Below are 16,417 nucleotides of genomic sequence, written 5' to 3'. Positions count from 1 at the left end.
TAAAATGTGGTTGGATAGACACTCTAGTGGTAAAAAGGTACTGCTAATAGTCTAGATCTATTCTGGACATTATTTCTACAATTTAACTAGAAAATATTAAAACCATATTTGTGGGCCTTTCAGTAAATCAGGCTGATGTACCAGGAACACTGACAGTGGGTTAATTTTATTTTTGGTTTTCAAAACATTAACTATATAGTATTATATGACCAACCCTCTTTACTACATATATAAATAATGAAAATAATAATTAATAATACTTAGATTCTGAAAACTGAAAATAAAGTACAATTAATAAAATATTATTAGAACCATTTCTGAAGTGATATTACATATAATTATAAAATTCCTTTTTGTTTTAAAAATTCCACACAACGACACAAATACTAATACTTTACTAAATACTGATATTTTACTAAACTCCAGAATGAGCGTAAGGAGTTTTTTAAATAGCAGCTACCCTAAAAATGTCCATGCTCTTCAAAATTTAGCAAGTAGGCTGTACAAGCAAATTAAAAATATATTTGGGAAAATATTACATTTAACAAAATAGTTTTTATTTTCTTAAAGGTTATAATTTGTGGAAAGGTATAATATTGTGTGACCAATAATGACAGGTAACAAATCAGAATATTAATCGATTTTTGTCTCTGAAATGGATCTTGGCAATCTGGCAGATGCAATTTTTGCTAAACTGATAGCAAACAGCTTTGGTCTGTCACTCCAAATTCCCACTTGCAAGAATAGAGGTGTTACAATGGCAAGAAGGCTGCATGTCATTAGTCTGGTAATCTGCACAGTCCAGCATAGACCACATTCAGACAGAATTGCCTGATAATATCGTAGGGAAAACAAAACTACTAGACACAATAAGAAAAAGGAAAAAAATATTAAGGCAAATGGTAACATTGGAACATCTTTATTGCTTAATTTATAGTGCAGGGTGTTATCTAAATGAGGCAGACTACAATTTTATATAGGATATACCTTTATTTTTCAGCTTTGCTGTTAAGATGACTGAGGGCATGAATGGTTTGTACTATGCAGAATTCCGTAGTTTGCAGGTCTGGGAATAGAGTCTGTAGACAGAGATTAATTTGAAATGCAGTGTATCTTTCCTTTTTAAAATAACAGTGAAAACAAGTGGAAAGCCTAATATTGAGAATCTGCCCTTTTATTTGAATAAAAAGCCCCCAAGGTGCACAGAGTTATGGATAAAGGAGGATAGCCTACTGTTAGTCACCGAAACTACCTGCTGGGAAAAGTTTTAAAATCCTACATGTTTCAGTATATTATGAAATACCTTGTGACAGTAATGTGAGTCTGTACCTTGACCGTTTCAGTATGAATTGTTCTTGCTAGTTGTGTTAACTCTTAGAGAAATACTGTTATGTATTACAATTTTTAAAATGGAGGAAAAAAGGACTGTATTGGGTGCAGAGTATCAGTATGTCGCCAAGCCTCAAATTAATTCAGTTAAGCCAACTAACTATCTATATTCCTGAATGCTGCTGGATTAGATGGCCATTTTGGTCATTTTCATCTGTATTACCTACCCTTTAGATTATTCCCTTACCTGGAAACATCTGTGCCTGGGGACAGAAAAAACCACAATGTTCCATGAAGTTTCCACCAGATCATTCTTTTGGAACAGAAACCACTGATCCTTAAAAAGTTAGGACCTTTGTTGTCTCCCACACTTTCTCCTGGCATTCTCCAGCTTTCACCCTCCATCAGCACAGCATCAGTGAGCTCGGTAGGGTTTCCTGGTAGCAGCTGCTCCCAATATATCCCTGCTGGCCCTCCCCATAAGAGGGTTGCATAGTGCAGAGGGGTTCCACAAGAAACTTAATGCAACCTAGCTATCTTATGTATTTTATAAGGACCCCCATCGCGATAGTCTGAGTGCCTCAATCTTTAATGAATTTATCCTTCCATCACCCCTGTGAGGGAGAGAAGCACTATTGTCTCCATTTTATAGTTGGGCAGCTAAGGCACAGGGAGGCTAATGGCTAAATTTTTTAAAGGATTTAGGCACTCAAACAAACCGATATATGTCTGAGGCTATCATGTAAGCACCACTGACATTTTCAAAGCCTCAGCTCAGGTGCTGCCTCTAGGTGCCTGTGTTTTCATAGGGTGACGTTTTCAAACCAGCCAAAATGCTGCTCAGAGTGATCCGTCAAGCTGAAGCTCCAGAGGCTTTGAAGCAGGATTTTTAAACTAGGAAAGGGAACATCTATCTTGCCATCTGGGCCCAACCTGTAGGCCTGCTCTGAACACACCTGAGACCTGTCAGACCCTGGAGTAGGAGGGTTAGAAGCAGGCCACCTATGGTGGGGGGCAGCACAGCACCCAAATAAAAGACAGATGGAGGCACAGGGCAATGTAAGGTGTCGGTGAGAGTGGTACTGAATGTGAGCAGGAGACACAGAGTGAGAGACAGTGTGTTCACTGTTAGGGCATTGGGCTGTTCCGGTATAACTATATCAGTAAACATTGCACCTGTACCCCAGTACAAAAACTGTTTATGTGTATTAATTGTTTACAGTCACATCTCCCTACCTACACACATAAGTCCTAAAATGTCAAGTCATGGATATTTTGTAAAAAAAACATTAAATTTGTGGCTTCCATGATGGCAGTCACAAAAATGTAGCTCACCGTTAATAATCAGTGAAACACCCCTGAAAAATTCCTCCTCTTCCTGTATTTTTCAGTAAAAACTGCATGGTTTATTTTAATGTGGATTAAAAGTGAATAGAAAATCTTTAAAAATAGTGCATTTTGTAGGACATTTAAGGTCACATGCTTAATGTATTGTGCAGGCCTAAATCAGTACAAAGACAGTAGACATATTTTAAAGCAGAAATTTAAATATTTGCTGGTTCTTAACTAACCAGCCAAAAATCCAGTCCCAAATGTTAAATTTCACCTTACTCTTTACAAAACTTCAACGTGGGGTGTGTTGGATTTACTTAACATTCATCATTGTTAATGTGTTTTATAATGCAAAAAATTCCATTCCTATGAAAGGCCAAAGAACTTCCCACAACGAGGGAATTAAATTATTGCCAAGGAAAAGGAAGGGGCCAATTACACTATTGCTGTTATAAGCTTATTTGATACAAAATTTTCAAATGTTGTTAAAATTCCTACCAATAGAGGCTCAAATTCTGGCCTCTGACTGATATTTATTCCCCTAAAAAAGAATAGTGTGCTGTCCTCCATGTTGTGTAGGAAGAGACTGAGCATCTGAGGACATGCAGAATGTTCAGGAAGATGTCTCATTGTTCATTTTACTGTGGATCAAATGATTGGAGTCATTTTATTACAGTGACTCATACAATTAAAGTGCAGAGATGCTATAAGGTTACTGAGACACAACTGTAGAGATTTTTTTCTCAGTAATACAAATCCCTGCACTCTGGTTGTGAGTGTCTGATTTGCATAATCACCCAGAACAGTTGTGTCTGAATAACTGTACTGTATGTAAATCTCTCCATATTGACTGGCCACTGTAATCCTTCTGCTTTGAATTGTCTCCTGTATGCAGAAATTTCAAGCTATTTACAAGCAACAAAGACTCCATGTCAGCTTTTTACTTCCTTCATTTTAAACAGAAAAATCCCAACATTTAAATGAAAGAGAAGGAAGAACAAACCAAAAGGAAAGCAAATGGCACTGTCAAACTGCTGAAAGGGAAATTGCTTTAAAAGGTTTTTCAGACCTCTTTTTATTAATTTCTTTCCTTTCTCTCATCACTTTCTGTCCCTACAGGCCAGCAGAGCTCTTGTTCTTGCAGTAACTGATGTATATTAGTGTTCATTTTCTTTACATTAAGAGAATCCCACTCACTCCTAAATTCTGTATTGAATACTATGTAAACAAAAGTATATTGCAGAGGTTCAGGGGAAAGGGGCCTTGCAGAACTGAAGGAAGGAGAGATCAGGGAGGAAGAGGGTGAGAGGGAAAAGGATAAGTCATAGAAGCGGAGGAGAGGGAAGTAGAAAGGGCAAAGGGGATTTTAACCCTTTTTTAAAAAGAAAAATCCCTTTAAGCATCTTGACAGTCCCCTTGGGATTTTTACTGAGGTGTTTTTCCCCTTAATTTGAAGTTTAAACATTTAGTTTAAAACTTTGATGATGATGATGATGATGATAGTTACATATAATAAACATTTGTTTATATTTATACTACACTGCATAAATGAGCACACATCTCAAATGCTAGATGGCCTTGACAAACTCTTAAAAATATGTTCATACATAAACAGATTCCTGCATTTACCCACAGATAACAGTCTGGCAGTAACATAAGTGTAACAATACATTAGTAAGCCACACCAACTAAACCTACTGGAGTTCCCCTAAGAATAATAAATATGAGTGCTTCCTGTACCCTTAGTAATAACTATACTAGAATTCAGCTATCATAACTTCCACAGCTTGATGAATGTTTCTCCCTCCCTGCCTCTCTTTTTCTATCCATTCTGTTCCTCCTTGATTGACCAGTTTAAATTGCACTAAGTGTTCTTATTACCCCCTCTATGAGACATTAAACTCGTTTCTTAATTTTCTCACTTCCTTGACACCGGATTCTGAGCTGTTACTTTGAATTATACTTTCTAATCACATTTTGGGACTTTACACACTCTCTCACATGGTATTTCTGAAATCTAACTTTTATGGGCTTGCCATTTTGACTGTATGTAGAAAATAACTTAGGGCTTTGTTCAGCCCACAGCTTTCTCCATAGCTGCCGCTCCACTGAGGTCAATGTGACACTCATAAGGTTCTATTCAGCATGATTAAGGATGGATAGATCTGACCCAGTCATGCATGTGGTGCTGATGAAGATCTATCAGGTTCCAAAACTGTTCTAATACACAGAGACAACATATAGGAATATATAGGCATATAGAAATATCAGAGTGAACTTATTATTAAATATTTGTATTATAATAGCACCTAGGAGCCCCTGCTATGGAACAGAACCCCATTGTGTGAGGTGCTGTACAAACACCAAACAAAAAGTTGTCCATGCCTCAAAGAACTTACAATCTAAATATGTATAAGACAAGAGGCAATAGATGGAGGCAGGTGGACAAGGGAGTACAAGGAAACAATGAGACTGTATTAGTCAACGATCTCAGTACTCCAGCAGTCTAGCAATTGGCAAGTATTTTGTAGGCTTCATGGCAGAGGAAAAATTTTAAGGATGAATTTGAAAGAGGATAAATAAGTTAGTTTTGTGGATATTTATGGGGAACTCCTCCGAGCATGAGGGTCCGCATGGGAGAAAGCACAAAGGTCATAGGCTCACTTGCTCCTGTATCACCCCCACCTTTCAACCCATGTTCCATTGGCTCACGTCATTCAAAGACATTTATTGTTCTACATGACGGAAAACATGAGCAATTAAGAATAGTGCCTTATTTCTGATATACAATACAAATGGGGAGAAAATGTGACAGTGCAGTAGCAGAACAATGCAAAAATCTGAACCAATGCAATTTTATTGCAAATCTCACAATATTTGTTCTTGTCATTAAAAGTCCAGCTCCTAGAGTCCTGTGATTACATAGAACCTCAGCTTTCATTCATTTTAAAATAAGAAAGTTTCTATCCCACATGGTTGTGGAGAAAAGCTTGAAAACATGGTACAAATGTCCCCCAAAGATTCAGAAACCACCACGCAAATAAAAAGAGCCACATTTATTATTTTTTAGAAATGTCACTTTTGAAGCCATGTCAGTTTTTGGGAGCCTGACTCTTAATTTTTGAAAGCTCATGTTTGGCATTGCTGAAAATCTGGCTCCAGAATCCATTATTTTCTATGTAGCTATGAGTGAGTGGGAAATGCAAACTAAAAAGTCATTATGCAGAGCATGACTGAAAGGAAGCATTTGTACAGAAAATCTCAGATGCTGAGATACTATTTGATTATTTGGTGATGTGCTGCTGATATTTGAACAACTGACTCATACTAAAAAGCTTCCCTTAAGGAAATAATGATAAACCTTGTGTTATCCTAGTAAAATGTCGATTGATATAACCTCTTTAAATGTTCTATACATCATGTATTAGGGTGCATGTCTAACAGGCAGCATTTTGACTCTCAGACTAGGGACTGGGGACCTACAGAATTTAAAAATATAAGCTTCAGCTAAAGGACCTATAGCAGACTCATATTCTCTGCAGATCAGGCATAGAGGGGGACTATAACACACACTCACCAGCCGGTTACATCCTTCCTCTAATAAAAGAAAGTGCGCCACAGACTTCGGAGGTCTATGACAGTTCTAACCCAGGGCAAACCCCAAATTATGGGATGACCACCATGTTGGCTGATACACTGAGAACTGAACCAGAGATCGCAATCAAAAGTGTGAGTTGCTACCACTTGTGACTTGGCCACAGAGGAGAAGCTGTAACACACACCCACTCAACGGTGGAGGGAGGGATAAGGCAATCCATCAGTTTGTTGTTCAAAGTATAAAAAAATGCTTTCTCTTATCCAGAACTCCTGAAAAAGCAAAACCTACCAGCCAAAGAGAATGATAACACAATTACATTTGCTGGCAACTTATATTTTGTTCCTGAAAAAGGATACTAAGTAAAGTGCTCATATATTATAGTTTTTTAATTGTGCAATTTGAAGTGAGGGGAAGAGAGTTAAGACCTCATGAGAGACCTCTTATGAATGTTTTTGAAAACAATCAGATTTTCTCTACCATAGGGAGAAAAGTAATCTATGGTAGAGAGGGGGTTGAGCACATGCCATTCATTTGATGACAGGATTTTAAGAAGGGACTCCTAAGAAGCCCCAACTGTCCCCTACAGCACGTCATTGTGGTTATTACTTTATATTCATTACAGTGACTGTGTAGGTATTTTATTGTATTATGGATACGTCAAGTTGTGGCAGTTCCTATTAAACTGAGTAGAGAATTCAATTTGCAACCAGAAAACTGTGAACATGTTGTTCACAAGTTTATTTTCAGCACTGGGAATTTCTTTTTAAATTCTTTATATTAGACTAAGGCAATAAAAATATGTTTTGAAATATTATTTACATATATTATATAATAATTTTGCATATTGTTCTAAAAATTGAAGAAAGGGTTCATTGGACAGTTATGAACTCCCGATTAGCAATATATTTAAGATGAGTGGGTTTTTTTCAGCAATATACTATGTGAAAGAAACATGACATTCAATATTAAGTTTAAAACAGTCACTTAAAAATCTGTGGTAAAGGTATAACAAAATCAAGGAAATTCAAATTTAAGGCTGACATTGCTTCCTTAACTCATCTATTTGTGCCTAGGTATTGTAGCATTGCTAATACATTATCACACATTGTTATAAAAAACCTGCAATATGTTGGCACAGGGGTACAAAGAATAGACTGTCAGTCTTTGCTATTATTGTTTGTTAAACTCTAAGGTTTGACTGAATGTGCTTGGCTCTGTAAAAGATTCAAAATATATAAGACTTCCCTGATGCATTCTACAACATTAATTTAGGTTTATGTAAGTTAACTATCTTGTTTTATTAATTTAAAAAAATCATTGCTATATCTTGGAAGGCTTGCTCAACACTTTTGACAATCTTGCCAAAGTCTCTCATGTCAGGCACACCAAAATTGATGGATCCTTTCAAATTTCTAACCCCCTAATTGTATCTAAAGTATATTGTATGTAGCTTTCTTCACTTTCCTCTGTTTTTTATTCACAAAAGCCTTCCACGGCTAAAACTAATACTATGTCTAAATATACATGATCTGTAAGAAATTGTGTGCATTGATCAGGACATGCAAGTGAATGGCCACAACTTTGTTACAATGGAACATCAGAGGAGGGTAGTTTTTTGCCCATCTCCCTATACCAGGCATTTAGGTGGATCCAGAGCAGTGTTTACTGGCCATCTATCATATAGCCCATAACTCAGTGTAGACTGGCCACTGCTTACTCCAGAAATTCAGCTTCTTCTGCAGAATCTTCCCACCTTTCCCCCTGCAGAGAGGACAGAAAGTACAAATGGGATTCCAATCTGTGTGGACTTCAGGTCTCCCTTTTGCCTGTAGACCTGGGGTCCAGCAGAGGACCTGGCCTCAAGTCTTCATAAGTGTTCTGGTGTGGGTAAGTGAGGCTCTTACTGTACAGAAAGAGACTATAACACACAGCCTGTTTGAATAATGGGTTTGTGAAGACTCAGTTCCAGCTGACAACTGAGCAATCCATGTGCTAAATCCTGTGGAGGCTTCTCAATCTGAATCTATTCTTAATGATCAGATTCAGCAAAAGCTCCCTAATTTGCTCACTGCCCCTATATCATCTGGGGATATGTTTAGTACTCTAGCAGGCATCGTTTCCCAAACTCAGGAAAGGATTGTCCAAATAAAAAATAGGGGGAAGGATATTGAAAATGGCACAGACGTACTGTGACCTTTGAGCAAAAAACTTCCTCCATCTCCTGGTCTTCATGACTTGTGGTCTGGATAGTATTTTGTAAGCAAGACTTTGTCATTCAATATATTATCTGAGTTCCCACTGAGTGGAACACATCATTTACTAAAGGTGTGAAGTTTACTTTTCCTGTCTTGAATTTGTAGTCCAGGAAGGCAACATGTTGTTGGTGTTTAACATCAACAAGTGGGGATGTGCAGGGACAAAGCTGTCCTCTCTTAGGTGGTGACGATATTTATGTTTATGAATGATTATTACACAGTTTTCAATCACTCTTCACCATCGAAGACTTCTCCATTTCCTCAACATGTTTTTTCATTTATGCATTTATTAATATTTCCCTATTAGCCAAAGTCACGTAAGAAGATTTGGCCTAAGCAGGGCAATGACAACATTGAGACTTGTTTGTTGTTTTGGTTAAAAATCTCTTTGCTCTTCCTCCAAGTCCAGAGTTTTTATATCAACCTTGCTCAGCTCACACCAACCCACTTGCTCTGTGCTGAAATGTAGTATTTTAGGTCTCTGTCCAGGAACCAGCTGTTTGTTTGGAATATTCCACTGGCAAATTTACTTGCAGCATGGGCAATGGAAAGAAGACAGTGGAAGATAAGGCAGGTTTACTATTCATAACTTTCAGTCTAGCATATCCTTTTAGATTATACCTCTGTGATGGTAATCACTTCATATGAAACTGCTCCAGAATACCAATTCCTAAACTGTCTTGCCTTGTGAAACATTTGTTGATGGGTTTTAAGGACTAGGACTGACCAGATGTCCCAATTCACAGAAAAATAGGGTTTTTTAAAAAAAGATTAGTAAACAAATGAAATACCTAATGTAATCTTAACTCAGGCATAGCATTTAGCACTATAAAATGTCATGAAAACTTGACTGATAGCAATTCTGAGGCAGCCATGCATATATTTAACAATTGTGTTGCATGGAACTATTTAGCCACATCAACCTCTTCATATAAATACACATGCTATAGGAAAGCACAGACAAAATAGGAGGCTGGCACACAAATTTAGCAGTGTAGCTAGGGGGTAGCATGAGCTGTAGCTCAGGCTAGCCACCTGAGTACACACCCAGGGGGTTTGGACTGGTTTTTACTCAAGCAGCTAGTCCAAGCTGCAGCCCATGTTACCGCTGGCTACAGTGCTATTCTTAGCATGCTAGCTTGAGCAGAACTAATGCATGTCTATCTAGCTGCATTGGGAGGAAGCATGGACAGCTGCAGTGTGCACATACCCTTAGAGGCCTGCAATACCCTAAAACCTGCTACAGCCCCTTTTACTGAGGGTATGTTTACACTATGTAGCTATGCTGCCAAAACCCCATAGTGTAGACAGCCTACACTGATGGATGGAGTTGTTCCATGGTATGGGAACAGCTCCTCAAACAAAGTTAGCTATGTTGACGGAAGCACTCTTGCATCTACACTGGAAACTAGGTCAGTATAGCTGTGTCAGTTGGGGTGTGGTTTTTTTCACACCCCTGAGCAACATAGCTATGTCAACCTAACTTTTAAGTGTAGACCAAGCCTCAGGCAGCAGCTGTCAGTTAGGCCTTAATCCTACCATGATATCCAGGCAGGCACAGAGGTCATTGCAGGACTAGGGCCTTACTGCCAGGAAGATGTGCTGAAGACATTAGTTTTATGCCTCTGTTATTTTTACGTGGTCACACAGGAAGTATGCTAATATTTTTATTAAACAATAATGAAGAATACTTTTTAAAACATTTCAAACTATGCGGAGTCTGTAAGCTGATCAAAAAGATACATTGAAGTGCAGCTAGTCCACTTAATTGCAACGGATGGATCACAATGATAGTTCTTGTCTTCACAGTACCTACAGGAAGTAGATCCTCTGTTTTGAAATGGATAGGCCCTTCATTTTAGGAGTAGAGGAAATAAGAATCATTGCTATGAAGCACCCATCATCATTTGTACCCTATAAGCCCTTACCTCTATCTGTTGACTGCAACTCTTCTCAAGAGCCTCCATTTCTGTTTTTCTTTAATCTCATTCTTGGTCTCTCTTCCTTCTACTTTCATTTATGGCCTTCTCCTTCTCTAGAAAAACCAGCATTCTGGCACCCTCATGATCCATGAAGACTCAAATGGAGTCTACAATCACCTCTTGATTCTCCTTCCTCGTCTGCCATAAATTATTAAGATCCTCTGAAACCCCCATAAGCCACTTTTGACATATAGGTCGTGCAGGGACAGGTTGCATTTGGGGGGGCTGGGATTCCATCAGTAAAAATGTGAAGCAGTTCACTTTGTGAATATAATTTCATCAACCTCTGAATGTGAGCTACCCTTTCACTACTGACCATTGTATCCCAGGTTAGAACTGTGACCTTGGTGTAATCTTTTTTTAAACTATTCACTACACTTCAAGTCAACTGTGCTAATTTCTTTCCTTAGAAGTGACAAAGGAGGGCTGAAAAACATCCAGTTGGCCTTATAGCAAACCAGATCATTGGATAGTGATTTTTTAAAAAATAACGTCAAGTCTAATATACTGCAAAACATATAGAATTCAGTAACACAATAGCAGAACTAGAAGGACTCACGCTTTCCTTTTTGAATGCTTCTGCCATTGATTGCCCATTATCCATTGTGACTCTATTGAACATTCTTCTAGTGACCCGTGAACTGGAAGCCAAATCTCTCTGCTCAGGTTTCTCAAAACTGATATGCCATGGTTGGACAAGAAGAGTATTTGGAAGAAGGGTCAGAAGGTAAATGTGTACTGCCTGTGACCATTGGGCATCAGTGGCTGTCAGAAAAGTTCTATGAGACCTCAGATAAAGGTCAGGGAAAGACACATACTAGGATAAACTTCTTCATTGGCTACATCACTGAGCACTGAAAAGAACAGCTATCCATCAAAAACTACAACGCTGGCTCCCAGAAAGCAGTAAGGTTTATCTGGAACGAACTGGCTTACTTAAAAGCAACCAAAGACCATAATATAGTTACTGGCCACCCGCAAAGGGGTTATCTGGCAGAAATTGGCTACAATCTGTGCACCCCCATGGGGATGTCTAGCAAAAAAATCCTCACTGATGGCACCCTGATCTGATAACTAAAATAAATTGTCGGCCTACATAACAGTTTAACAGTTTATTTTAAAATTGTTTGGATGTTCTGCTTATGGAATCCATTACAAGGATGCTGGATCACTGAGCTGTCAGCATTGAAGGGCATGTCATTTAACTTCTGGACTTACATAGTACTGCTTATGCTTTTAACAAATGCTGCATGCACTATGACATGCTCAAGGAAATGTGGCAGTTCTATATTCTGTTTTGTAACCCAGAGAGCTTCCATGGAAGGGTTTGAGGCAACATTACTAACGTTGGTGATTATTGATTGTGGATTGGTTGAATATTAGTCACAGCAGGAAAACAATTCTATCTTCTGGGCTTACTGCAGACTGGAGGAATTAGAGAGAGAGCTTCTACCCTTACTGTAGGACAGTTTCACCATAACAATAAAAACTGTCATGGCTCTATTCCAACCCTCACCAGCTGCACTGACCATGTCCCAGACTGCATTCTGTATGTAGCAGCAGCTGTGGTTCAATAACTGTTTTGTGTTTCTAGCATGTTCCATAAAACAGTTTATCAGTGTCTTCTTCCTTCTCACACTCCACTTGCAACTTGGGATGAGGCTCACCACTGTGCACAAGATTCATGGGTTCTGTGATAGGTCTGGTTATGAGCACCCAGTCCATCTCCTCAAAAATGAAACAGGTTGTTTGCCAGTTGCTTGAGACCTCATTTGAGTCCTTGAATATTGGCCATGCGTGAACTTTATATTTTCCCCAGCAGCAGTCCATGTGGTTAAGATTCATCTGTTAATAGTATGCTCACCAGTTATTGGCACAATAAAAATGTCTTTGTAGTCAGAGCCTTAGAATCTGATTTCCCTTGATCTTTCAGTCCCAGTGTAGAATATTTTTAAATAGTTTGTATATGGCTATTTTAAAAAAAAATACTGTCTTATTTATAAAATATTTTTATTTTACATTACCATTTTACATATAACATAGAAGGCTCCTGGGCTTGCATTCTTAGAACATCAGAATGGCCATATTGGGTCAGACCAATGGTCCATCTAGCCCAGTATCCTGTCTTCTGACAGTGACCAACACCAGAGGCTTCAGAGGGAATGAACAGAACAGGTAATCATCAAGTCATCCATCCCATCGGCCATTTCCAGCCTCAGGCAAACAGCAATCCCTTTGCGATTGAGATATAGGCACTTCACAGGTTATTAAGCCTACAGAGCATACATATGTTATAAAAGCACTTTGCTCTGTGTGTATGATATTTCAAGCTAACCTAGAAAAACAAAGTGATCAAGGCCAGAGCAATACAAGTAACTGCACTATGTCTGAAGTGCTGAATGTTCACCCAGTTGTTTATAGCATTTTAAAATCCATGGTACAAAATACAGTGAGATCAAAATAAGAACTTTAACAAATAACTATTTCTTTTAAATTTTCCTCCACCTTCTGCCATAAAATTATGGTATTTGGAGAACTTTGCACCACGGAAACTTTACTTTGGATTTTGATTTTTAAACCTCTCTGTCTATTTATTTAAGTTCCCTAAAGTGTTTTTGCTCATACCGCTCTTCAATTTATAAACTTAGAAAACAGTAAGTGCCCGCTAAGAGGGCCCAATTGGCCTATGCTTTTTTACTGTAATTCCCAACACCATTAATCCTGAGTGTACCTATTCATGACATTCATCCCAGTGCAGAGGTCTGTACAAGAGTCCATGCAACACTTAAACCTCACCTTAATGTAGGTCTTAAATTATGCAATGCTCCTTAGCATGGCCTCTACACTGCAGTGAATGTAACATAAGATTTTTTTAAAATATCATGAGAATTAATATTTGATCAATGAATTCAGTCTGACATTTGATTTGAAAATTAACTATGACTTAATAAAAGACACCTTTTTCTGCTGATAACAACCCATGGTCCCTGGCAGGTTAAAGTGACACTGTCAAATGAAAAAAAAAAATCAAACACGAACATTTCCTTACCTGTGTTAATAATTCCTAGTCCTGCACACCCTAGTGAGCATGGTGCTTTCTGCCATTAATGGGAGTCCTCTCAGTAGAAGACACTTCACCTGGTAACAAGTGTTTGCAGAGTGGGCCCTTCTGTCATTTAAAATAAATAAAATAAAAAATGAATGGGCTTTCACTCTAATCACTGTTTTACTGAAACACAGTTAAGTGTAAATAGGTTCATTGTACGCAGAACAAAATATTAAAATAAAAGAAAACAATAGAATAAATATAGCACACAGCAATCAATTATCCTATCCTTAAGCACACTAGCATTCCTAAATATGTTACAACATGACTCTCATTTCAATGATGAAACTTTGTTTTATCCTTACAGAAGATCCAGTTTGGAGCTGGATCCTGTCCAGAGGCAATGGGCAGTGAGGAAAGTGATTTTAAACCCTGTTTGTGATTCACAAGCTCCCTGCCAGGAGCTTGTTTGTTTTAGCAGTCCCTGCCAAGGCTTTCCACATCCATCTCTGGGCTCCTCCAACAGCCCAGAATAGCCATAGAGCTGCACAATCTGGTACCACCTTGTCCTTCCCCAAGATGGGGTGGCACAGAGCAGTTCTGCCAACTCTAGATCATCAGGGAAGCTTCTTTATGCTGTAGTCTTTCCCAGGGTCCGTCCCCTTTCCCCACTATCTGAGCAGAGTGAAGTGACCACAGCGTGGAAGAGAACCAAGGCCTGCATCATTAGTTCTACTAACATTACATGTTCTTGTTTAAATTCATTATTATTTTACTTTTAATATAGAAATTTCCAAATTGAAGCTTCTCTTATTTGGTTTCTATCTTACTTTGTCTAGAGAGAATGATGAAGACCCTGGGGTTTATTCTTTTAAAATTCCTTGTAGATGTGGTTTCACACCGTATCTGGGTATGTGCTGAGGAGAGGGATATGGGAACTAACTTCTAGATGTTATTTTATTCTCTCGTGGAACATTTTGAATCTCAGCACTGGTAGCTGCTAGGTCAGGATTTTGCGCTTGAGCAACGAGTTTCCTTGCCAAAAAGAGTGTCTGTGAAATGATTATTTACTAAGGGAGAGAATATTTATTTAAAAAACAAACAAACAAACAAAAAACCCACATCCAATTACTTCACAAGCTAAGGCCCTGATCTGCAAACATTTATGCCCATGCCTAATTTTACACACTTGAGTAGTTGTGTTGAACTCAACTACTCGCATGAGTAAAGTTACACATGTGCTTGAGTGTTTGCAAGATCAAGGCCTGAGTTTATTAGTGTCCAGTGCTGCTTTTCTCCTCTAAGAGCAGTGTTGTGCAATGAAGGATTTTAACATTTAATAGAAGTTATTTTGTTAAAAGGCCATTCCAAAGAATGAGGGAGCTAAACAACAGCCTGACCAGCTTCCAGGAAGCTCTTTACAAGCTCAGGTGGCATTCTCAGTGCAAATGAGCTCAATGTAGCTCTCAAACTGCTTTGCAAATCCATCCCATATTTAATTAGACTAGGCTTAATTAGATTACAAACGCAAAGTTGCATCTGTGGATCACTTAGTGCTTTCATCCAATAACAAACCAGCAGCTCATTTGCATTGGTTTTAAAATAATTAACCTTTTATTTGCTGGATTAAGTGCTGTGCAAAGAATATATATAACACAGAGGTTGATGTGTAGTTATTATCAAGCAGCACCTTATGAGGAAAGAAAACAGGCCTAAAAGAGAGGATGTTCAATGGAAGAGGGAAGGAAATTGCATTGGAGAATAAATGCATTGTTAAATCTTACTGAAAACTCATTAATACTTATCCAAATACCTTTAAGAACACTTATTTTCAAAGACAGTTTTTGCTTGGACTTTGATTGATGTTTTACCCCTAATATTCACATTCTTCTGAAAGTTATATTTTCTTTGTTTTTTTCTTCATGCTTCATAGACACCATTTTCTTTTGCTTAGTGTCTATCTCTCCTGCAGCTAACTTACTCAGAGACAAATAATTAATTGTTCAGTGCTGGTGATTCTACAGGTTTGAAAGAATTGTCAATTAACTATAACAAAGTTTCTATTAGCATGAGAGAGCACAGCTGCTCCTTTAGTTAATGGCAAAATGCTTGCTTGGGAAAATGAAGACCTGAGGTGAAATGCTGGTTCCCTGGAAGTCAATGAGAGTTTTGCCATTGACTTCACTGGAGTAAGGATTTCACTCTTGGATTCCAGTTCCAGCAATGATTATTTTCCCTATGTCTTAATTGTTTTTCTTAACATCTTCATTTTTAATGGTTTTATTTCTACATTTTGACCAATATAAGGCTTTACCACTTGCACTATATTTGCATCTATATAAGGACTGCAGCAAGAACCCCACTGTATGATTTTTGCTTTACAATGTGATTTTCAGCTTAACAGAAAACCTGATCTATAACGATGAAGTGGATCCACAGGCAAATTGGTTTTTCTGGCTTTTGCCACACAAAAAAAGAATTAAAAGCACAAGGCAGCGGATCCCACATGGCACTTTTATTTTGATTAAACAGCAAAAAGACTAGTCTGTATGCTGCAGCTTCTGGAGGTAATTCACAAATTCTGGAAAACAAAACTATGCTCTTGTGAAAACGCTGATGAGATGCTATTCTAACAAGAAAGATGAGGTCTGAGTATAAGAGTGGGGAGTTGAAGGCAGTCAAGCTTAAATCTCTTTTTTAACACAGACTTCCTATGTGGCTTTAGACAATTAATTTATTCTCCTTGCCTCAGTTTCTCCTCTGTAAAAAGGGAATAAGACTTCTCTGCTCAGGAGTATTATGAAGACTAATGACTTAATGTTCATAAAGTGCTTTGAAGATGAAAAGCAATATTTAGAAGCCAAGCATTAATATT

The 16,417-nt window shown here is 38.1% G+C and overlaps 1 protein-coding gene across 2 annotated transcripts in view; it reads left to right on the top strand.

The window, feature by feature from the left end:
• Positions 1-16,417, top strand: part of SYT1 (synaptotagmin 1) — a 583,887-nt gene that overhangs the window by 426,212 nt on the left and 141,258 nt on the right. The window lies entirely within an intron of this gene.

The sequence above is a fragment of the Emydura macquarii genome, unplaced genomic scaffold, assembly GCF_026122565.2.
Source record: "Emydura macquarii macquarii isolate MOO-44397 ecotype Brisbane River unplaced genomic scaffold, CSIRO-AGI_Emac_v2 contig_2205, whole genome shotgun sequence".
In the NCBI taxonomy this organism is placed as follows: domain Eukaryota; kingdom Metazoa; phylum Chordata; order Testudines; family Chelidae; genus Emydura; species Emydura macquarii.
The sequence above is the reverse complement of the archived record's forward strand: the minus strand, read 5'-3'. Positions and strand labels throughout refer to the sequence as shown.